The sequence below is a fragment of the Amblyomma americanum genome, chromosome 4 (assembly GCF_052857255.1).
Source record: "Amblyomma americanum isolate KBUSLIRL-KWMA chromosome 4, ASM5285725v1, whole genome shotgun sequence".
NCBI lineage: Eukaryota > Metazoa > Arthropoda > Arachnida > Ixodida > Ixodidae > Amblyomma > Amblyomma americanum.
This window is the reverse complement of record NC_135500.1, coordinates 193,709,895-193,735,216: the sequence shown is the minus strand read 5'-3', so window position 1 is coordinate 193,735,216 and position 25,322 is coordinate 193,709,895. Positions and strand designations below refer to the sequence as shown.

Genomic DNA, 25,322 nt, shown 5'->3' with positions numbered 1-25,322 from the left:
GCCGCGTGCATCGAGAAAGTCAAAGCACGGGAGTCGCATGCACCTAAACGCGGACCTGCGCGAAGGACGAACCCATTAGGGCGGACGGATACGCTTCTTACATGACGCGACATAAACATTGCTCGGAAGGACAGGTGGCGGTACTACTCCGGCGCGAACGCGACGTCATTCTCAAGGACGTGGAGGCCTCTACCTCGCGCGAAAAATAACAAGTGCGCGACGGAGACCGCATTGCTTGGGAGGAGCGCGCGAGGGAGACCGCCACGTGCGGATGATGGAATGACTTTTCGCGAGGGTGCTGCCATCTAGAAACGTATGTGCAAACCGCTACGACTGGGCGCCTTTCATTGCGTGCGGAGGTTGACGTCGTCATCAGCGTAGAACAAGAAGGAAGAACCGTTTCCTCCCCGGCTTCTTTTACTTTCGTCTCTCTCCAAACGCCTGCGGATCTGGCGACATTCTCAATAAATTTAATGAAGTCGCTCTCTCCCTCATACCCTAAGCACTGTGCAGCCGATAAGAAGGCACGAGATTTTGTTCGGACTGCGTACTTTACTACGAGAGGTGTGTGTGTGTGTGCCGGGGGGTCTCTCAAAAACGAGAGATTTCTTTACGAAACACCAAGCTGACACCCCCCATCCCCTGCCTGTTTTCACGTGAATAAAGCATTGTGTCTTTGTGTTGAGTGGAACCGCTCCTCCTCCCCTTTAAGCCTAATCCTTCCAGAATTGCCCATAAATCGACAGCTTTATGAAGCTAGAATTTCGAGCAGAAAACAACGATTCAGGGCACTGTTCTTTACGAACAACAAGCTCGAAGCAAGACAATGGCGAATTTCGAAGACTATAGCTGCTTTAAAACTAGATGATTTACGGTTTATGGAGGTTTAACGCCCCAAGGCGTCTCAGGCTGCGAGGGACGCCGTAGAGAAAGCCTCCGGAAATTTCTACCACCTGGGGTTCTTAACGTGCACTGACATCGCACAGTTCACGGGCCTCTACCATATCGCCTCCATCGAAATGCGACAGCCGCGGCCGGGATCGAACCTGCGTCTTTCTTTAAAAGTAGAGTGGAAACAAGTATTCGGAAATCGTCCGAGCAATGAAATATTTTTATGACGAGACAGTTCCTTATAACTGTGCTGCTTCAGTGACGGGAAACTTCACTTTTTCTCTGTATGAAACCGCATTGAGCTGCAGCGTTCGTTGCTTCAAAAGCGAAGCTAGGAAGAGAGTCTTCGATATGTGTTCATTGCTTGACCCAGGTAACTTGGCTGGATGCAGGTAAAGCGTACGTAGTTCGCTGCCAAAGCGACACGAATAATGCGCAGAAAAATTCATCATTTCGCGTCATAGAAAGAACATTAATTTCCAGCGCACTTATTTGGCAGAAAGTCCGCAAAGAACACTTTGAGCCTAATGCAATCGCGGGCAACCTCTAGTAATTGCATCCCAAATGTCCCAAATGATGCAACTTTACGCAGCACAGTCACGTGGAGCTCTTAGAAAAGACACGGCAATTGGCACTCGTAGAATGGTGGCTGCTGAGAGCGCCGCATCTCGTATTCTGGAAACAATCACGAGACTGATAGCGTTTATGACGCCGAACAGAACGTATCCACTTCAGCCAGAGCAGGAGCAATCACGTGCCATCAGCGCCGTAATGCAGTGCGGCTCCGGCGCCGAGTTTCGCAGATTCGTCATTGCAGACCATCTCTTCTCTAGGGTCGCTTGATAAAGAGTTTTAGGAAGACGATTGCAACAGCCATCGCGAATTACGTCACTGCATTCCTGCAGGAGTGCGAAGACTTTACGGTTGTACCTGAATGTACATAGAAGGGGATCACAGACTTCAACAAGAAGGAAGTTCTCATGCTGTGATGACGTCAGCAGTGCGGAGAGGCGCCCGGCTCGGGGTAACTAAGTTCGCAGGGATTTCCCGGCGATAAAAACGAGATAGCGCGTCGCCTTGTATCACAAAGTGCAACACTGACCTAGAGGACGCGTGTCGATAAGGGCGTATCAATGAAAGAAAGAACAATAAAAAAATGATGAGGTGGTGAACCCTACGTTGGCCACGCCTTGATCGATACGGGGTCTCCGCGGTCCTAACATGCTCGTCTACAATGTGGTCTCTGCGTTCGTAATACTCCCCGCCGCGGTGGCTCAGTGGTTAGGGCGCTCGACTACTGATCCGGAGTTCCCGGGTTCGAACCCGACCGCGGCGGCTGCATTTTTATGTAGGAAAAACGCTAAGGCGCCCGTGTGCTGTGCGATGTCAGTGCACGTTAAAGATCCCCAGGTGGTCGAAATTATTCCGGAGCCCTCCACTACGGCACCTCCTTCTTCCTTTCTTCTTTCACTCCCTTCCTTATCCCTTCCCTTACGGCGCCGTTCAGGTGTCCAACGATATATGAGACAGATACTGCGCCATTTCCTTTCCCCAAAAACCAATTATTATTATTAGTTCGTAATACTCGAGCTTTGTTATGTGGGTACTAGCGTAATGAAAAAAAAGGAAATAACGCGCTGCATCCCATTTTAAGGCTTGCCTGAAACTTGTACCCGGTCAAAAATGGCCACAGCTCTGGTTGCGTTATTTGTATAGTTGCGACTACTAAGTTAACGCTGTACTTTTACGTTTCAAACCAACGCTTGGACTACTTCGGATTATTGTGGACTACGTGGAGCTCCTTACCCTGTCTTCATATCCCAGCGCAGGAGATGTTTTGCAATCCACCTTTACTAATACGCGACAGCGGCGCCCGGATATGAAATACGTAACCTGCTGAAGGATCGCTGACGTTTGAAACGGCAGCGGTGGTTTTTACTTGAAGAAAAAAAAATGAGCATGCTAGACTTCTGCAATTACAAAGCAAGAAGTGAAATATACACGATCCGGTGCCTTCGTACCTCAGTGTTCTTTTAACAAAAGTATCAAACTTATTTGAACACTCCATCCACCACTGGGAAGTTTGGCCAGGGAGCAAGACACCGTACATACAACTGAACCTCGTTATAACGAAGTTGAAAGGGCCCGGCGATTACTTCGTTATAGACGTAGCTTCGTTATAGCCCGTGTTGACCGATCTTCCAAGCGAAATTTGTCATTCCTTCATTATATCCATTTTTTTTATAAACATTTCGTTACAACGAGGTTCGAGTGTAGGTACTCACGCTGCCTTGCTCTCCTGTCTGTCCCAGCCCATTGCAGAGACCTATCCGGAAACTTCTGACGTGGTTCGCCTCTGTACTTACATTCTGGACTGCTGGTCGCCATAAAAGCGTCGGTTCTATTAAAACAAAAACGAGAAAGCGAACTAACCGGGGACGCTTTCCTAGCTCGCGTGTCAGCGATTCGTATACGGTCCAATATGACAGGGTATATAGGCCAAGAAATGTCCCGCGGATTGCTCTCCTGCTTCCAGCTGCTGCATTGATTTCTCTATAAGTCATTCTGAAACTGTCTGCGCTCTTTCTTCTTCGCCCAATGTCTCCTGAACGGAAATGAAGACGCGGGAGCAACCCATGGCTTCAAATCTCTCTGTGGAAAAGACATTTCTCCTCTTCTCGAGCAATTTAAGAGAGCGCCAGGGGCGATGTAGCGCAAAGTGCAGATTTCTCCGGGTCTGGGCCGCTCCAGTGACACTGGGCGAAAGAGAGCGAAGTTTCATCGTCAAGAGCAGCGGTGGTCTCGACGAGTTCTAAAATGCGACCGAGTGCGCTATGCTTGCTTTGGTCCGGTCACGGTTTGGTCCGTTGGTGCGCTGCCTCAGAGGGCACATAGACGTCTACCTTATCCCATCCCATCACTTCTTTCTTTATTTTTATTTTCCTCTGCTTTATACACTGTCTACGTTCTTCGTTCTTTACCGTCCTGCAGAAGCATCGCGCTACTGCCCTTAAAGTTGAAAGGAGAGATGCCGACTTAATGGTTTTACAGACAGAAATTTTACTCTTAACTGCAAAAGATTTCGCCTGGCGACGGACAAACCTACAGCCGGTTTTTGCTGCAACTGAATAAATTTTTGTCGTCACAAAAGGCGGGCTGCCGTCGGCAATACGTCGTGAGAAATTTTTCACTTGTGCTGTGAGGCGCAGCAGCAGTTTCTGTAGGCTTTCTTCGAAAATTTTTTTTTTTATTTCGTGGTCACATCTTCACCGTCCAAGGAAAGTAAGTATGGAGATATTTTTCCCCAATTAACGGTATGTACCTATTTCCTGTGCCGGGGGATGCTTCTGGGAAGAAAAAAAAGCAGATGGACCAATCACGTGACTTAATTGCTATTCGGAAACTTTGATCGAACGATTTACAGCTGCTGACTCCACGAAGAAAAAAGCTGTACGGTAAAGTGCGTCTCGAGACGAAACACTCATAAAAGCATGTCGACTGAGAGTTCTTTCACTCTTGTTTCTTGTGCCAGCTTCAAAGAACTCGGGTTTTCTGGAAGCAGAACATTATGGCGGGCTAGTTAGTTCATTATTGTGGGCTAAGAACACTGTGTAAGGAAAACGGGGACAAAGAGGGACACAAGTGCAGGAACAGACAGCGATGCCTACTTCTAACTGATGTTCTTACATGAAAACGAAAGTAATTATATAGTCCTGTAACAGAACAGGCTGGTTGTATAATCCAAGGCCTAGCAAAAGTATTTAACCCTGTGCAGAGGTGCACATTGAGATTTAGTTAAACATTGTATTATCAAGTCTAATTGTTTGCCTGCCCTAGAAAAGTCTTGTGTGCATATATTATATTAAACAGTTTCACATGGCAAGTCGAGCGTATGGAATCTCGAGGCTACCCTCAGAATTTAATTCAAAGTATCTGTGTAAGCCTTCATAAGAAGCTGAAGATTGCAAATGATAAGATGCAATTCCGGGATCCAAAACCAGCTTTTCTCAAGACGAATTTTCATCGTCTTTCCCATAACATCAAAATAAAAAAAAAGGTCGCGTGAAGATACAGGATGTGGGTTGTTTTCTCGGTGTGCTGCGAACTGAAGAAAAGTGCATCGTTTGCTTACAAGAAGAAAATTATCAACCATGTGTAAAAATAACCACGAGAAGAGTTCCCCAAATGCGTCTCAGGAGTTGCCTACGAGATAACCCTATCTTGTGGGCTGGTTTACATACGTAGGCCAAACGAGCCGGTGTTCGAACAACCAATCCCTTCGCAACTGTACTGATACAGTCACCTGCCTCTGCACTAAAAGAGCTCAAAAAGACAGAACTGTGGACCGAATTTCGCTCAAAAACTAAGTTCCTTTCTCAGGAAAAGCACAGCCCCAAAAGAGGAGTGATTGAAGCCTTTTACAGGATCTTTTTTTTTTACGTGAAAAGGTTTTATTTTAAAAACTGTTACAGATTCATCGAGATACAAACAAGCCAATTGTTACCGAGCACTAAAAGAGCCTCCCACCTTTCGTTATAACGGTAATCTGTCAGAAAACGTGGTCTGACCGTCTAAGTTTCCACTGGGAGCTTGGTGTTCACATTCCCTCACGCTTTTTTAAATGAGACTATCAGCGCAATTTTTCGCCCGTATAATGAAAAAAAAAAAACTAGAAGAAATCATAATTTCATGATGGGCGTCCCTATCTTCATCGACGAACCTGTTTAGTGGCTCAGAAAAGCAAATTTTTTATGTCCCTTAATTATCTTTGCTGACCCTTGTATTAGTCCTGTGCATTCCCGAAGAGATGAGGAACATATACTGAACATTCAGCGTATAAGAATGATATTTTGCACTCACAATTTAAGGAAGCACTTTAGCTTACACGTTTGTATGCGACGCGCTGAAATTGGTGCAACGGCGACAATGGCGTTTCTCCTGAAAAAAAAAAAAAAACAACGTTCGATGGCAAATTATTTTTTGCTTGCGTCTTAGGCTTGAGAAATATGGAGTGAATCTCCAGAGACTCAGTAACAACACGGTCAGAGGCTGTTGAGCTGACTTCGTAATGAAAGCACGTTTGAAATTGACCTCTCCGACGAAGAGACAACGAAGTACAACCCAGTCACGACGTGTGGGTTAATAGAACCTTATATTGGATTCAGATTCATCATGTGGCGCAAGGTAACTGGCATAATTTGTATCTTCTGGCTGGACGTCAATGACAGCGAGGTGGGTCCATCGGGAGAAACGCAGCCAGTTCGTGATGAGCCAGAAGACAACGGAGGACAAGGGGTTATCGACGAACAAGAAATATGTTTCGACTGCAGTTTAATTTTATTCACGCTAGACCAATTTCAGCGGCAGTAACACTTTTCCGGGGAACTTCAACAGTGTCGTAACCTGGAAAGGTGGAATTAAAAAAAAACGAAACTAAATGTTTTTCTTTCTTCCTGCGAGAAACGACAGCCTGAGCTTCAATGTAATTCACTACAAGTGAGCTTTTATTCCTGATCTTCATAGCCTAATGTAAGTGCAGTTTCACATGAACCAATTTAATTTTTTTTTTTGGAATGGAATAACAGCGTATAAAGACACACTGACGAAAGGCAGAGAAAGACAACGAGTGTCCTTGTCTTTCTCGGGATTTCGTGAATGTGTCTTTTTGCGCCATTATTTAATTCCAAAAAATTTATGCGCCATCTAGCTCATCTACAAATTTTGCTAAACAATTTAATTTTGTTGCTGATGCATTTTGATGCTGATAGATGCATCGGCTGAGGCACAAACTGCTATCTTCTCATTTGTGCTGACTAAGGCACGGTGCACGTATGTTTACGTATGCTACAGTGCAGCCAGATGCGAATACAAAATTTTTCTTTGCGTTATTATCATCATTGAATCTACCTCTTGCAGGTGGATTTGCGCGCCATTGGTTTTAATTCGTGACTGACGAGTTTATATACCAACGATGTGTACCCTCCCAACTAAAGCGGTCCCTAAGCCGAAATTTGATACGCTCCGCATCACGACTCTCTCAGAGAAGCTCGGTCCGAAAACAAGAAAAAAAAACCAGGTCGTACCATGCCCATGCAACCATATTCTTTATAGGCCTTCTGAGTCGTAGAGTACAACTCCAAGAAGACTGTGGGGCATGTTCCCAAGACCACCGCCTTTCCCTTCCTATTGTCTTCGTTAGTTTTGTTCCCCCTTCCAGATTTATCGTGCTTTATTTCTCTCCAAAAAACTGGTGGTATTGGGCAGACCCAAATTGGCGGCTGCATTCCATCTCTCAAGACGTTTTGAGTAGACGAACAGAAAGAAAAAAGAAAACAGCGCGGAATGATGCATACAGGAAGAAATGGCCCTCCGGTGGGAGTTTATGAAACCAGGGGGCAGAGTAAGGAATGGGGCAGAGAGGGAAGGAGGGTGGGTAGGAGAAAGAGTAAGCGGTACTCCGCCTTGTTATGACGTTGCTTAGGCCGCGCAGACGAGTCCCAGAGTCGTGGGAGTCGAGGAATGATCGGTGCGGATGATCGAGTCATCCTCGCCCACATCTTGCTGTCTCTTATATAAACGACGGCTACGGAGGGGCGTGGGCAGTGCGGAATGTGAGGCGGTGTAAGCCGGTAATGATGGGGGGGGGGGGGGGTGATCAGTGGCAGCAGAAGCAGTAAGAAGTACCTCACGGCGCGACTACGGAGGGCTTCGATGACGCGATCCAGAGCGCGGTGCTATTCCTTCTACTTTCTGTGTGCAGTCGTCTTTTACCAACGATGTGCAGGATATAGACGCAAACGCGAGGGCAGCCTCTTTTACGTTTATTGCGGCAATGCTCCTGCAGTCCGCGGACAAAATAAAGGATTACTGCTGCTGCAGTTCTTGATGGATGCTCATTAGGCGCGAGCACAGCAGCTGCCAATTAGGAGCTCGCGAACAACTGTTCCGCGTGCTTCCAGCCAGTACTGCGGTCGAGATGCCTTTGTAAGAGGGTTAGAGAAGGGTTCGAGCTTCTTATCTTGAGGCATCTTAGAAGTGCTGCAAATGGGTGGTTCGAAAGGAAGGTACTTGTGGCACCATTATACTGCCATATAATGGACGCCGTATTACTCACGGCATGAGCCTAAAAAACAGCTTAGGGAGTTATAGCCGCCTCCGACGGGGTGCCGGAAGAAACTCGGTCACTTCTGTTCGTTACTACAGCGCATATTTTCTAATTATTCATCCAAACTGCAAAAGACTAGAATGGCCTCACCGCTGAAGGCGTGCTCCACTCTAATACGGAACATTTAAAGAGATTCATCGAGAAATTATTCTGCTGATGTAATTACTGATGTATTCTTTTAATGTAATACCGCTATCCCTCATGTAATACTCCATAACCTTCGAGTTGTACTCTAAATAAATCAATAAATACACCTTGGTATATCTTTGACGGTGTGCCCCAAGTGGTGTTTCTGGAAAAGGGTAGCACAGCTGCACTGGTACTGAACACCTGCTCCTTAGAGTTTCTTTTTTTGTCTGTGTGTGTAATGATAGCTGTAAGGGGAATGTTTTCCTGGGCAAACATCAATCACGTTTTTTTTTACGTCGGAGCGCATGTGGCAGGTTCTCTCTGATCACGAATGGCAGTTTACCAATATCCCCCAAGAGAAAAGTGTACAACAGCTGTATATTACCGGTACTCACCTGCGGGGCAGAAACGTGGAGGCTTTACGAAAAGGGTTCAGCTTAAGTTAAGGACAACGCAATAAGCCACGGAAAGAAAAATGGTAGGTGTAACGTTAAGAGACCGGAAGCGGGCAGAGTGGGTGAGGAAACAAACGCGGGTCAGTTACATCTTGGTCGAAACCAGGAGGAAGAAATGGGCTTGGGCAGGGCATGGGAAGTCCCCGCTGGTATTCCGAAATCAGGTTAGGTATTCTGGCTGCGCGAAACTTGTTCCTCGCCGATCAAAGAGCTTCGGATGAGCGGGTGCGCGCAGAGTGGAAGCCGCTGGTGGTGGCGTGAGTTCCATGGAAGCAGTTAAGCACGTACCCATAGTTTAACGACGGCAACCACCTAAACTCGAACGATGGCCACCACTGGAATGTGGAGGGTGCCTGCTATCCTTTATTTCTGCTGCCCCAGCTCAGGTGCTTCAGTATCGATGGCAGATGCCGGGGCTAGCAAAAATCTTTTCCTTCCTTTTTACTATTATTTTAACAAAACCACTACCACCACCACCACCACAGTGCGGAAGCCTCCCCTCTGAGCGTATGCCTTATTGCAGGGTGTGGCTTCCCGGACACTATTCTAAACATCTTTTTTCGAATCATCTTAGGCCTCAGGATCTTATGCTCTTTAGAGTGGTCTCCACTACTTCAAGGAATCAGCATCTCTTAAAGTTATGTTTACGAAAGCGAAAACGTCAAACGCCCACTCGTTTCCTGCGAGTCAAGCGCCTCGCCCGGCGCCAACTGCCCAAGTCTGAGTTCGGTTACTACTGCCACGCATCGGAACCAGTGCTCGAGAGGCGACGGTTATCCAACACGGCGCCACCGAGCCAGGATGAGGTATGGCCTCCATATCGGACAGGATCTCGCCCCGCGGCTCCGAGGGTCACGCGCTGGCGCGCGCGTTGTGCTAAGGGCCACGTAAGCCCCCCCTCCCTTCCGCCTCCGAGCACGTAAGCCAAGTGAGCGCTTCGTTTACTCTTTCCTACAGTTTTCCCTCGTGGCCTTCGGACGACGTGCGCACCGGGATGCGCGGCTTCGTTGGGAAGTCGAACGCACTCCACATTTTCGAGGACAAACGGCGCGTCGGTTCCGGGAGAGACGTGTCCGTTGCGGATACACTGGCGGTCGCGCGCGCAAGGCGATCCGGTTTCGCGCGCAAGATGTGCTGCGCAGAAGGATGAATATCGATAATTTCTGCGCTTATCAAGCATCCGCATATTTATCTCGCCTTGCAGTCCACGTGTGTTTGTGTGCGCAGCGCGAGCACGCGCTGTTTGCTTATCGACAAGGTACACAAATAGCCGCACGTGAACGTGGGTAAAATTCGGGTTCGCGTCCTGGGCACTTGTGATAGCAATGAACGGACACCTTGAAGTAACAAGCCGATGCAAAGCGCGGGACCTTTGATTGGCGTACAAGTGTAAGGGTCCTCTTCAACGCATATGTTTGTGCACTATGACGTTGCTTACCGCGCTCGCTGTGTTTGTGCCGCAAGTTTTTTTTTTTTCATTTCGCTCATCCCCATGAGTGGGCACTCGATGTGGCCCGGATAGGCATACCGAAACAAGGAGGTCACTTGCAGGACGCCAAAGTTAGCGCGATGCTCTATTGTCTGGGGTACGTATATAGTACTAACGGCCTTTCCTATACAGAAGTATAGGCTGATTATTTTATTTATTTTTTTGCCATTTTACTCGTCTTCAGGTGCATGTGCTTCAAAGATCCAAGGACGTTCTCAGGTCGGAGATCACCAAACTGTTTGCAGAAGGGATATCAGAGACACAACGCATTACAGACCAGAACAAGTCAGTGGCAAGTGGAGTTGCACTTCGTCCTGACTTGTTTTGCGTAGTGTTTTGCTGGTGACCATAGACTAACCAAACCAACAAGAGAACGAGGGATGTTGTTTCAGGGTTTTACGTAAACGGGACGGTAATTAACACCCTTAACTTTCGGCTGCCTGAAACAATGTGCTACCTTGCGCGCGAAGTACAAAATAGCATACGCCCATGCTGCGGTTATGTGCCACAGAGCAGCGTCTCGACACATTCACCCCGACTCGAGCGCTTCGGTCAAAGGTCCGGTCCAAGTTTTCCGAGAAAGACGCCTTTCAAAACAAGCTCCTTCAGCTCGTGTGACGGCTGTCTAAGTGCCGCTGTGCGACACCGGTATCACGACGCGTCGACCAAAGTCGATGGCCGCATGTTTCAAACACGTGTTGCCGATACATTTCCATTCCTCCATATCGTGTGTCAGCACATCTCAGCCCGTCAGGACCCATCCCGGGTTTCTCGGAATATTGTTTCGGTTCACTTGCCACTGGCAAGGGAAGTCTCGATCAATGTTACCGCTCTATATCCACGTAAGGCCGAATGGGGACTTGTCCTTTGAGAGGAATTAATTAGTCCATCGTCCGATCCTCACTGCGCAAAGAAAAAACTGAAGTTTTGGACAGAAGCCATAGTATTACCTCAGATATGGGCTGAAACAAAAAAAAAATGCTGAACTATACTGGAGCACATGACAAAATATTTTTGATCGGTTGATTTGATATTGGTCAACATTAACTGAACAGTGGCGACATCCCGAGGCAAAATGAAACCAGAGGAATTATAAATGTACGACAATGAAGTTGGTGCCTAAACACGGTGTTGGTACATTGATCTTCTAGACAGCAGATAATTTACGTCTGCTTCCGCAATCCACATTTTACTTCCAACTATATATAATAATTGGTTTTGGGGGAAAGGAAATGGCGCAGTATCTGTGTCATATATCGTTGGACACCTGAACCGCGCCGTAAGGGAAAGGATAAAGGAGGGAGTGAAAGAAGAAATGAAGAAAGGGGTGCCGTAGTGGAGGGCTCCGGAATAATTTCGACCCCCTGGGGATCTTTAACGTGCACTGACATCGCACAGCACACGGGCGCCTTAGCGTTTTTCCTCCATAAAAACGCAGCCGCCGTGGTCGGGTTCGAACCCGGGAACTCCGGATCAGTAGTCGAGCGCCCTAACCACTGAGCCACCGCGGCGGGTAATCTTTATAAAGCAGAATGCCGATTTTGTAACCAAGATCCGTACCTTCACCACATGATGTGGGTCTGCCAACACAATCCAAGAATAGACACAATCAGGAACCTGACGCATGAGCATTGGGAGAGCGCGCAGACCAACCCTGACCTTGTGCACCAACGACGGTTTGTGGCGAGGGCCCTGGTGGCAGCATAGTCCAATGGCTTCTTGGAATAGGGGAGCCACCACCGTCAATGGCTGAACTAAATGTTTTATTGACTCTCTACAGACAGGTGGATCTGCCCGTATGCATTCCGTCAATTAGTTTCAAATGTTCTGATACGTAACCCCACCACGTATACTCTTTCTGAAAAAAAAAAACAACGTAGAAACTGAACCGCTGCGCACTGAATTCTTCTCACCGCAGCTCATCTACGACGGTGTTACAACTGCTAACTGCTAGATGAGAATAGACCCTTTTATTAGCTACCACCACGCCGTTAACGTATATGAAACTATAAGCGCTCAGCGCCCCACCCAATGCGGAAGCGATTCCCGTAATTAAGCGCCGATTGCGCAAGTACTCGTATACCACTCCAAAACGACGCCGAGCACTAAGTCGAGCGACTCCCAAACGCCTTGCCAACTTCCTACATTTTGCAACCAAAGCGGCACACCCTCCAAAGCTGTATCCAGGCACGCTGCGCCCCAGTCGCTACGCCTATCGACAGCTATACTGCGAAGGGGCGTAGCATTGCTGTCATTTTGCGGATGATTTACGCACGAGGATATTTCTCGTTCATATGCTGGCAGAACTGCGAATACGCCCATCCGCTTGGTAACACTGTGCTGTGTGTGTGTGTGGGGTAGGCACTTGTGCAGATTCTTAACTCAAAGTCTTCACGGGAAACCCCCTTGCTAGGCCTTGTCCTGCCGCCGTCTGCCACTGGTATAGCGGGCGTGGTGCACGTTATGAACTGGCTGTGACTGATTTCAACTGCCGTTATCTTCAATCAGGAGGCTTTTTTCTGCAGCCACACAGATTACAGGGAAAACCAAACTATATCGCTCTCCTACTCAGGTGATCGTAAATGTCTAGATCTTAATCAGATTTCCGCTGTTACTTTCGAAACCGGTGTCCCCATGCATACGCAGACTCCTACTTACGTAAACGAGCCGGATCCCGTGACTCTATAGAGTAACTGGGAAAGCTTCCTAGCTGGCGCAACATTAGGGCGCGCTCAAGTGGCGTAAGTTAGCGCTTCAAGACAGCATATGAGCAGATATACCATCTTCCTAGCAAAAAAGCTAGTTCCCGTATGCAAGCCTTCGAACGTATTCGCGCACAGGCTTGTTGCGCTAAGCCGATGGAAACTCGCGCTATCTCGATAATATAATAACGAGCGTGGTTTCATTGCGGACGTTCGCTTCCCGCTTGTGATATACGGCATAGCCGAGGCCATCGCGTTAGTCTGTGGGCCATTTTGGTTGAGCGCAGTGGGCTGTTAAAACTGTTTTGCCGCAGTACCGTCCAGTTCGAGGTGCTGCTGCGTATCTACGAATGGCGAGTCACCTACGGGATTACTTTTGTTGCCCGAACGCCTGGAGTGCACCAAGCAGAGCGCAGTACAATGCAATAAGAGAGAGAGAGAGATACTTTAATGAAACAGGAGAGATCAATGCAGTAAGAATTTCGCGTAGAAAATTCGAAGTTACGATTACTGTTGCGCTCAACCACAGGAGTTAATATACATATTAATCGTCATCATAATCGTCATCATAATCATCGCCATCCTAACTACGTTCACTGCAGGACATGTCTCTCCCACAGATCGCCAATTAACTCCGCTCTTCGCTAGGTAGAAGCCTCATCTCTGCAAACCTTATACTCTCATCCGCCCACCCATGTCTCTCTACCGCCGTCTGCTACATTTACCGCCTCTCGGAATCCACTCCGTTGCCCCGAAGGAGCACCGGGTTTCATTTCTCTGCATTAAATGCGTGCCTTTCCCACCTTCATTTCCTCATCTTGATTTCAGCTATATTTTCGTTAGCCCGCTGTTGTTCCTTAACCCACCGTGCCCCCTCCCTTACTGTTTCTTAAATTTATGCCGACCACTTGCCCTTTGCCTAGCTCTCTCTGTTGTTCACAATTTAATCCGAAGCCTTTTCGTTAGCCCCCAAGTTTCTGCCTCCTAGATGAGTATATGACTGTTTTATATTTTCTTCCTGAGGGATACTGGTAGGCTGCTAATCGTGATCCAAGAGTACCTGAAAAATGCATCCTACCCCATTCGTATTACCCTAGCTATTTCGCTATCGTAGTCCGGATCTGTGGTCACTACATGCCCTAGATAGATGTATTCAGTGCCTAGTTTAACTGCCTCGCTACCTATACGAAGCTGCTGTTCCTTTCCAGTCTGTTGAACGCTGCTTTCATTTTCCTCAGACCAACTCCAGATGTCTGCCAAAATTTATTTGAACCAATTTCTAGAATTAAGAAAGGATGGTGATTTCTCCACCTGAAATCCAAGGGTCATTCTTGGGTGTCGCGACTCGCAACTTTGCGTTCACAAACGCACTGCAGAGACCAGTGAGAATGCTCACAACGTGTAAAACGTGAATTATCTTCGAGTACGGCGTGAACTTTTACTTGTGTACATTTTATCGTAGTACCCTAAAATCATCTCACCACAGCGACTGGCACCGTAAAAAATCGCGGCAGGCGACAGTTGACGTCAGCTTTATTATTATTATTATTATTATTATTATTAATATTATTATATTATTATTATTATTATTATTATTATTATTATTATTATTATTATTATTATTATTATTATTATTATTATTATTATTATTATTATTATTATTATTTCCTTGCTGAAGCCGTTATACTCAACGCACTCGCCGTAACGCGCGGTCCTGAAAGCAGACACTCCTCAGGATAGATTGGCTCTCCGCAGACAATCAGGTGCCAGTGACCGCATTTTAGTAAAAAGCTGTGTCGAACAGCCGAAGGAAACTGGATGAAATTCCACGCATAATTTAGCCCGTCCTTGTAAACGCGACTCTGCCTTTGCCGCAGCTCTCGATGTGAGACATTCGTGTCGCCATGCGCGACGCAAAGAACAGTGCCTTAAAAAAAATAGAAATTAAAGCAACAAAACCATGCCCACGGGGCGTTATTAAAATGCGCGATCGACTTATAAGGCTTACGAAACGCCAGAAGCGAAATTCGCTTGGATTCCGTCGCTGTCGCAGGAAAAAAACAAACTACAGTGCAAGGAACGCGATTAACCTTCGGCTGAGATAAAATATGCGCACCGCGGGAGACGCGCACTCGACCGCTTTAAAATGGTGCAGCGTTATACAAACCGAGTTTGGCTTCAGCTTAGCATAGATAAGCAAACTAGAGAAGCCGCCGTGTGCCGTTCTTTTCCGTACCGTGTTTCTGCGGTGTTTTTCCTTCTAGCAAACATTAACTTTTCATGACTGCCTAACACCCGGGTGGTGACCAGCCATGGGATTAACCCGGAACAATTAAAAACCATTCCTGTTCGTCCCTAGTTCCAGTAGAGTCAACACAATATTTGGAAGGAATATGGCTGCCGCCACCTATAAGGTTCCTCTTACGACAAGGTGCAGCATCACGGTGTCACTTTGCATTCTAGGCGCGGTGGTTACCAACAATAAAATATGCGCAGTTGGTGAAGTGAACGTTACTGATAATAATAATAATATTAATAATAATTGGATTTTGGGAAAAGGAAATGGCGCAGTATCTGTCTCATATATCGTTGGACACCTGAACCGCACCGTAAGGCAAGGGATGAAGGAGGGAGTGAAAAGAGAAAGGAAGCAAGCGGTGCCATAGTGTAGGGCTCCGGAATAATTTCGACCACCTGGGGATCATTAACGTGCACTGGCATCGCACAGCACACGGGCGCCTTAGCGTTTTTCCTCCATAAAAACGCAGCCGCCGCGGTCGGGTTCGATAATGTGCATTAACGTTTTGAAGAATGCAAGAAAATAATTTCCCCAACTCGTTTCAGTACCCCTGCATGAATGTGTGTTCTGCAGGACAGTATGGAAATATACAGTCGAAGGCCGTTGCTAATTAGAAATTTACAGGAAACGTTTGTGCTCGTTGTGCTGGCAATCCTATGCGGGGCTGTCAAAGATTTTTTGTAGTGACTTATGGCGGAGTCTCCAATATGGTGTATAGTAACTACCTCGTGCCAGCGTCTTCGTTAACAGTGGGGGCAAGCACTGTTCGGCCGGGAGACGCCATTTTGTTCCATAACGTTTACGCAGACCTCTGGCCTTGACATTTGGCTTCTCAACTTTTGCCTGAAATAAGACTTCTATCTCCGGCATCTGTACTGGACGGTCTCATGAGACCAGGACAGCAGAAAATTCGGCCTTTCAGAACAATACTTCAAGCTGAGCTTGTTGATTCATAGCTGTTAGTAGGTGTAGGATCTTTGCAGCTCAACAGCATGACACAGAGAGGGCATGCACATGACAGCGCTGTCTTTATGCATCCTCTCTCTGTGTCGTCCCATTGCGCTGCAAATATTCTGCTAATATTAAGAACAATACTGCGGTGTCCAAAGTTGAATCTGTGAAACAAAATGACAGTTGTCATCCCCTTGAACGGCAACACATAGCTGACGCCTGCGCCACCTTCCACAACGCTGAGTAGTTTTGCCAGGAATACGGAGGCAGGTGGTGAAAAAAATGTGTTGAGGGGCGGGGTGGTCCTGACACATCATGTGTCGATCGTATACTTGTATACAAGCCGCGTTTACATGAACGCGACAGACGTCGACTCCAGTCTCCTTCTTGAGGGGAAGTGTAAAAACATCGAGGAAGAGAGTAAAAGACGAGTCAAGCTCTTCCTTCTCAAAACCTACTCTTTCCCTCAAAATGGAGACTGGAGTCGACTTCTGTAGCATGCATGTAAACGCGGCTACAGTCCGTTACAGCACCGCTGCGGGAGTATACAGGGGGGCATACGACGCAGGCAAGGCTGCACTAACGACGCAACGCCGTTGCATCGCCTGTAACAGCGCCGTTTCGTCATTCGAAGGACCCGTTGCCAGGCAACGGTTCGAGCAGACCCGCTGCGTGCTTGGAATGAAACGAAAGAGAGAGAGAGAGAAAGCAAACATGTGCGTGAAGGAGGGAAGCTGCCTAGGCATCTCCTCGGAAGCTGACACAGCGGATATGCATAAGCGGGCTAATGCTTGTTCGGCTGATGGTCTTCGCGAATATATCCGGTGGGATGTGAGCAGACTGAGCAGAAAAAGAGAGGTGCGGAGAGGGAGGCTTTTCATTCGCGCACCAGATGGTTTATCTTGGGAGCAAACATTGCTTTATTCGTGTGATGTGCAGCGCCGGTTTGTGATTCAAATACGACATACACAGGTCTCTTTGGACTGTGCACGGAAGGATCTGCGTGTTGTTCTTCTGCCTGGTTGCGCCCTTTCATGCGCCGCTTTCTTTTTTTTTTGGTAAAGAAAGGGGGCCATCGCCGTTGTCAGCACGCGCTAAAATCCCTCTTGTTTTTCTTTTCGCTTTATTCGCCTTCATTTCCGCAATAAATTTGAGAAAATTTATGTGAACTGATGCGGCATCCCTGCCTGCGTATTACTCGGCGTAGTTTCGGCGGTGTAATATGCGTGTAAAAAAGGAAGAAGGGCCGGGGAGAAACGTGGGCATAGGCGAACTACTTTCTTGTGTGGGTATGTGCCATCTTTTTATAGGCTAACAACAACAACAACAACTACTACTTTCTTTATTCTCGCTCGGACAAGAGAAGAAATCGCGCGATCATTTCAAACTCTAGTCGACGCGCATACTAGTCTAGCGTTACTCCCAGAATTCCATTTTTCAAGCCGACTAGAGAACCTCCGCCCAAATAAGCGTCTCTACCCTCCGCCCCTAAGAAACTTTCTCCGACGGACTCCTACCACCTGAGACGCATCCAAACACTCACTTTCCCCAATCTCCACCACATACACCGCATTTACCCATCAACATACGCAGACACATGCCCTTGGTGTGGCGGAATGCCCACATTCACGCACATTACATGGACATGCTCAGATAAACCGAGCCACTTAAAGCCGCACAACGCGACTCTGGAGCCGTGGAAGGTTACGCTGGCCAGCGGCACCCTGGAAGACCAGGAGGCGCCAGTCGCCATCGCCAAAGCGTCGGCTGGAGCCACTGGAGTCTTGGACTGAGGACCCCACCCACAATCCGCTCCGGTCTTCTTTTTTTTACAATTAAATGTTTATTCTATCTTTCTCCCAAAATGCTGCTGTCATTATTGTGGCTATCCCTGCGCTGAAACCGTAACGATACGTTGATGCCAAGATCACAGTACTTGCTATGTGTTCCAGGCCGAACTAATCCGTAGCAAAGAGCTCCACATCATGTCGACGATTTCTCTTTTCGGTATATGGTAGCTTGCTTAAGCGTGTTCCTTCATTTCAAATGCGTCCAAGTGTTCCAAATTAGGATCTTTTTCGCTGCTCTAGGAATAAAGTGAGAAAATTCTGCGTTCAGACGAAGCTGATAGATAGCAGACATAGCTGATGATGACACACGGCAAGCTAAGGAATACAAACTTAAGACTAAGAAGAGTGCAAAGGCAACTCCTGCTCTGAAGGACTCTTATATCCTTGCTAGGATACCTGTTTAAATCACGTTCAAAAGCAGCGTCATCCACTATGAGGCGGAAACAGGCAATAACGCGAATCACAAGCGGATGAAAAAAGTTCTCTTCTTTCGGGGGAGTCGAATCCCAGCCGAGGCGGCCGTATTTTGATGGAGGCGAAATGCAAAATCGCACGCGCGGTGTACGATGTCAGCCACATTTAATGTCGCTGCATGGATAACCGACCGACCGGCCGACCGACCGACCGACCGACCGACCGACCGACCGACCGACCGACCGACCGACCGACCGACCGACCGACCGACCGACCGACCGACCGACCGACCGACCGACCGACTGACTGACTGACTGACTGACTGACTGACTTCGACTGACTTACTTCGGCTGACTTACTTCGACTGACTGACTGACTGACTGACTTCGACTGACTTACTTCGGCTGACTTACTTCGACTGACTGACTGACTGACTGACTGACTGACTGACTGACTGACTGACTGACTTGACTGACTGACTGACTGTATTGTATTGTTTCAGACTTAATTACTTTCCTTAATCAGGCAGCCCTCACTGCTGTAGCCCCAGTTCAGCGTATCAAAAAGGTGTAAACTGCAAAGACTTTATCTGGTAGGGTTACCATCGATTCACGTGATTCTACCTTGATTTTCGCATACTCCATCGCAGAGCAATCTGGACTCACCGGCGGCGCTCAGCGGCTCCACGTCGTCATGACGTTTATGCTGCTTGTGTTGTGATTGGTTACCGTCTTTCGATAGCCCTGCAGACTACGTGTCTCGTCGGAATGAGCGCTTGTCGGCTGCTCGCCCTGGCCAAGTCGATTCCGTTCTTCCCCAGGATTGGGGAGTCGGAGGCCAGGTCAGACCGTCTTGCTCTTTTGAAACAATAGCTGCGCAGTGATCAATGTCTTGTAACCAAAATCGATGTTTCTGTCTTCTTCGATGTTCGTCTTAGGTTAAAATTCTGGCGCTTGTTGTTACGTGACCGAGGTAGCCTTGGAAGGGGGCGCCCAGTTTAGAGCGGTGTGAAACGTCTGCCACTGTTACTTCTTCAAACCGAGATTGCCGAAAGTGTGACTGCTTTTGTCCCGGGCTGCAAGCGCCTCACAGCGTGGGTAATTATAACACGGCAATCCTGACGAAACGCATCAAGGCCATTTTAATAGCAAATTGTCTAACAAATGCGTACCAGGACTCCTTTTTTATTCCCGTGTGAGTGAGGGAAAAACTTAATTTATCTCGAGAGCATTAGACTTCGAGTCCAACGGGAGGGTCGCCCAGGACAACTGGTGAGTGCGACGGGCCGCCAGATGATGGGGTGAACCTGTCATCGTCCGAATCGTTTATAGCAGCTGTATTTCCTTACTTGCGCTTGTTGCTCGTTCTTTGCTAGTTTGCACCAAGTGCCAATACGTTGATAAGTTGATTGTCCACTCTATTACTCTTGACAGTGTTTGTGTATTTCGGTGTTATTTCTTCGCCATATATTACGAGCATCAATTGTAACAGTTGTAACTTGCAACGCTTTGCAAACCACTCCTGCCTTGGTGGTCAAAAGGTTGCCGGCAATATTGAATGAATGAATCTTGAGCATTCCTTGGCAGCAAGCCGAACATTAAGCTTGCACGTGCCTGAAAGCTCTAAAAAGATATTATTTTATGGCCCTTAACTTAGTAAATAACTTGCAGCATTCATTTTCTTTAAAGGTTTCTTAACAAAGCGAATTTCGTTTAAAGCATGGCCCTGTCACAAGTGTGTATGTGGTTTTCAGGATACGTACTGTGCCCCCAACTAGCCCCTGGAATTGCTCTCGATGCAATGAATTCCGCATACATGGGTCATAAATCCATTTGTAGCCCCTTGATTTGTTAAATCACAACATACGCAAGTAAAGAATGACGTTTATGCGCGTAGCCGTCGTCTAGTACGTCGCCCGAAGGAAAAAGGGGAAGAAAGGCTGCACCAACCTATGCAAAAAAAAAACTGCACAAAAAGAAACGTGCAGCGGAGAATAGACGCTCATGCGTACACGTGCATAAGGACTCAACTCATTGATTGAAAGACTGCCAGCTGGTAATCTGCAATAAATGACAATCACACGGGAGACCAAACAGCGGTGGCGCAGGTGGTAAGTACTGGATCACACAAGACGTCGCACAAATTACTGCCCAGAAAAAAAAAGGGGGATTTTTTGGACAATGAAATCTTCCCGCGAGGAGCGCTTTCATTATGCTAATGAGATTGCGGACCTGTTTGTGGACCTAAGACATGTTCCCACGGCCCAACCTCCCTCGCCATTGTCTTTTTCGTTAAACCTTTCTTCTTTCTATGCATGCGACAGCCGGCCAGAACATTACCTCGTCGCCGCTTCTCCTCGCATTGCTTTTTTTTTATTCGCCCGCTATGCCATTTTTCCTTCCACCGGCTTCTGGAAATTGGAACCCGCCGGCGCGGTCATTCTTGTCAAAGAACTGCAGCGGCTCGGCTGTCCTATCTGCGCCGGAAAAGGCAGGACGTCGGGAGCGGAAAAAAAAAGGACGAGATTAATCTGCGCGCGCCGCTTTTGTTTCCCGCGGCTTACTCCACAAAATGGAGGGGCGAAACCCACCGCGCTTTCAGGTCTGATAGCTTTCCATTTCAAATCGCCCTCTTTCCTTTTCAGGCTCTACTCCCTCCTTTATCCCTTCCCTTACGGCGCGGTTCAGGTGTCCAACGATATATGAGACAGATACTGCGCCATTTCCTTTCCACCAAAAACCAATTATTATTATTACTACGCTGGGTATGGTATATGCTTCGCTTGAGTTGTTCCGCTTTTTTGTCTTCTTTTCATTTATCAACAAGGAGCGACAGATTGAAAAGATGACTGAGACAAGTGGCAACCATTCGAAGTCGGAACGCTTTCAGCGCTTTTCAGGAAGTAAAAAAAATGCTTTTAGCTGGAAGGTCTTCGGTCGCTGGATGGAAAGTGATGAGAGAAGCGCAGATAATACCATTGGCGCATTTAAAGCGTCTACTTGTAAGATAACGGTACTCAGAAATAAGCTTGCTCGCACATTGCTCCACTCCGCTCACTCCACTGCTACTGCTGCTACTCTCTTTTTTTCGTTATTTTCTATCTGACTGACGCAACCTGAACGCAGTTTAAGTCTCAACATTCCTTTTCTTATAATACTACTACCTATCAGTCGAGACCACGAAGGATTCCCGCTTCTTTAGTAAAGCCTCTCCGGTGCATTAGGCTTTGAGCTGGCTTATACGCCTCAGTTCAGACGTGGAAAAAGGTGAATACTCAGGGTCAGAACGTCTGCCCAACCGAGGCTTCCCATGGTGGTCGTACTGAAAGGCATTCAGAGTGGGAGTTCAGCAGAGCTGGCGGAAATAGAAACTCTTATCTTACGATACTTCGCAAAGTGTGTACGAGAACCGGATATTATATGGCGCGCACTCCGGATTAGGCGCACCTTTGCGCCGCAGAGGCGGTGTATATGCTTGATGGAATCCTTAGAGCTCAAAGCGTGTGTCCCGCATACGCTAGCATGGCGCGGTATGCCGCGCTTTCGGAGAAATTCAGTATGGCAGACGGACTTCGCCATTTCAGTTATGTGACGACGGCTTGTCCCGAAATGGCGAGAGAGGGCTTCCTACGGTTGATTTAATTCAGTAAAAAAAAAAATAAAGTAAGAAGAACGGAAGAAAGAAACGAATGAAAAAAAAGTAAGGAAGAGAGGGAAGAAGAGAAGAGGAGAGAAGGAGGGAGAGAGGAAGGAAATTGGGGAGGAAGCAATGGAGGGATGTAGAGATGTGGAGGAAAGGACAATTACGGAGGGACTGAGGGAAGGGAGCAAGGAAGAGACGGTGGGAGGGCGGTAATGAATGAAAAAACGGGCGGAAAAAAAGGCTTAAAAAAAGGAAAGAACAAGAAAATAGTAAAGAATGGACAAAGAAACAGAGGAAGAAAGTTTCCCGGCAGGACAATAGCAGATAGCGATTAGTATGTTGCATAGCAAAGAATGGAGTGCTCAAGTGGTCAAGAAACTAATAATTAGCCGCTTTAATGCCGCAACATTCGCAAATTTTGTTGGAACTGCGCAATGACGTGTGCGCAAGAGGAAAGAGAGGACGAAGGTTGAGAGTGAGTTTGAGTTGGTTGTAAGCTATAGAGGAGGGATCAGTCATGCGTAATGGTGCCGACTACTGCGCCTCCGTAGCGACACCTTGAATATTATTAAGGGTGATTGCTGTTTCATGTCGCAAACTGTGGGCATCATACCTCGTAGGTGTACCTTGGGGGGCATCTGTTGCGGAAAATATGCGCCAGCTGTGCCACGACGTTGCGAGCAGCTATTCGCAAGAGAGGATTTCTTTACTAAGAAAAAGCAGAGAGTTTGACGTCAGGAATGTCTCTCCGACCTGATTAACTGCACTCGTTGTAGGAGTAAGAGATGAGGGAAGAAAGTCACGGTGGTGAACAACGTGTACAAGTTTAGCGCTAGTGACAACCGGCCCACCACATTGTGAGCAACATTCCCAGTGTGGCAGATAGGAATTAAATTAATGATGGACAGAGAGACGTCGCGTGGCTTGGTGACGTCATCAGAATCTGCCCACGTAAGAAAGAAGAGAGACAAGGCACAAAGAGCAAGGAAGAAAAAAAGAGGAAAGAGAAGCAGGAAAAATTGAGAGAAAATCCGGTCAGAACCAACTCTTAACTTCGATTAGCGAAGATGTACTCAAACCAACCCGATCTCATCTGCTCATTCAGCTGTGTGGTCGAAATGGACCAGTTAAGTGCTGAGGAGTGTTTCAGGAGCAACTCAGAAACGCATAAAAAATGTCAAAGAAACACCAATGTGCCCAGAGAGGGGATCTCTAATACAATCGCATTCAATACTTAAGTTACGTTAAGGGTCCCTCTAGTTATTGCGTTAATGAGGGTTGTGATGCTAACGAATTAAAAAGTAAAGGAAACAGCGGTTCATTGTGTAGAAGACAACACGGACGAAGCGCGTCGTCTGTACTTTGTTTTTTCGTCTGTCTCGCTCCGTACCACCCACAATGAACCGTTCTTACCAACTCACCCAGCTATCCATTTTTCTCGACTGTAAAGGGAACAGGCATTGTGGTATTTATCGAATATTAGTACTTTGACACAAATATTCTAGCATTACCAATGGCACCAAGTTCCACCGACGATGCAGCCACTGCGAACGCCATGCATAAACAACCAAAGCCCTTAGCTCTCTCCTCGATGCGGAAGCATAGGGTCAGAGCAGCACTGACTCACCCGGTACTCATTTGGAGCGAGATTGTCTTTCTTCGAGCGAGAATGAATACTCTTCATGCAAATTACGAGCTACATCGTTATTTTTAAAGTTTTTTTTCAGAAGTAGACTGAAACTTAAGCAAGCACGAAGGAACATCATTATCTTAATAACCTCGTGGTAAGGCAAGTTTTTATCCCGAGAGTTAGTCGCGTAAACAACACAGTAAAGAAATATCAGACGACTCTGTACTTTCTGTGTTTGCTGTCCTGTTTCTTTTTTTTCTTTATTCATTTTGCTTCGTCCCTACTACGTAAAGCAAGAAGCGCTGTAAAAGTTTCGTCGTCTCCCCGCAAACTTGGGTGTTCCGATTTCTCTTTTTCTGAACAAAAAAAAGAAAGAAAAAGCACTTAGCCTCGCGGAATATCTAGTTTCAGAGCCTTTCGCAATCATTGTCGAGCTCGAGCACCTTATGTTTCCGACTGCTACAACATGTGCTGGTTGTCGTCGCGCTGCCGTGAACTTAAACTGCCCTTCATTACTCTGACTTGCAATAAAATAAAGCGAAATGTTCGGTGGGCAGCAGACATTCAACACTGCAGTCATTTTAGAAGGAGCTTTCGAAGAAGTGCTTGAGCTGGGACAATACCGCGCTAATGTTACAAATGGTTGTGTATTTATTATTCGTTCGTCAGACCTCCAGCACTGTTCAGTACAGACTGCCTCCCACAAATCACTGATTAGACTCTGAAAAATTTTGCCTGAATGCTTACCTGACTTAATAGCGCATACTATTACACATTCGTAAGTACTGTGCATTAGTTATAGTTACTCTTTTGATGGAAAGAAAACGTTCCTAAATTCGAGGGCCAGAAAACGATATATTCTTTTAGCCTTCAGCTGTCTGGATGAGTTCAAAGTTTGCTTTGAGATAATCGATTACCTCCAGTGAACTAAACACGCTTTCCGAAAGTGCAGTTTAAAGTGCAAGGTTATTTATCCTTGCTTTTAAAAAAGCGACGCAATGCACACGTACTTCATTCAGAGACAAAGCAAACAAAACCCTTTCCTTTGAAATCCGTGCCGCTAAAACCGCGCATCGCTGCTGACGGTACTTACGACGTAAAGCTTTTCGAGCGCAAGTTGCGTTCACAATTGGATTTTTCCCGCGTTGTATAGTAAATCGAAAACAACTATCGACTTCATATATTAAACAAGCAGGCCAATCGCAAGCCTTGGGTACATGGGTCCAAACTGCAGCGGGCGCCTTCTCCACAGCTTTAAAATACTGCAGTTTTATAGCGGGAAAAAATATGTACGCAACGACTTTCTTCGGTAAGAACGGGATGAGATCTCGACTTAACAGCGCCGAAGTGGAGACGAGAAAGCGTTTCTCCGCGGCTTTCAACCTCCTTGACACAAGGAAACAAACTACGAGGTGTCAATAAGGATTGCAGCGCGGCTAATGCATTGTCCTTGTCGCGACGAGATGTGTCGTCGAGGCCGTCGCAAGACCCTCGGGGCTCTGCCGCCGACTAGAGCTCCTCGTCGGCGCTGTGACAACGCGACAGGACTGCGCTATAGCGCTTGACTCTCAACGCGTCGTCGTCGGTCCTGTCAGCCCGCAGGGCGCGGTCACGATTTCCATTATTCCTTCCTTGCCCTCGTTTCGCTCTTTCTCTCTTCCCCTAGTATTTATTTCTCTCCTCTTTCAATTGTTTTCTGTTGTTC

The 25,322-nt window shown here is 47.1% G+C and overlaps 1 protein-coding gene across 9 annotated transcripts in view; it reads right to left on the bottom strand.

Annotated features, from left to right (window-relative positions):
- The window catches only part of LOC144128932 (cGMP-dependent 3',5'-cyclic phosphodiesterase-like), a 250,044-nt gene that overhangs the window by 101,685 nt on the left and 123,037 nt on the right, over positions 1–25,322 (bottom strand). Inside the window, exons 1-2 of one of the 9 annotated variants that reach the window (XM_077662742.1) lie at positions 20,685–20,821; positions 3,258–3,292 (exon numbers count right to left, since the gene is read on the bottom strand). The exons of 7 other annotated variants lie outside the window; for them this stretch is intronic. The gene's annotated coding sequence lies outside the window, so the exon portion shown is untranslated. Of the gene's footprint in view, positions 1–3,257; positions 3,293–20,684; positions 20,822–25,322 lie in introns of those variants that run through there. One more of the 9 variants, XM_077662750.1, reaches the window with a different exon arrangement.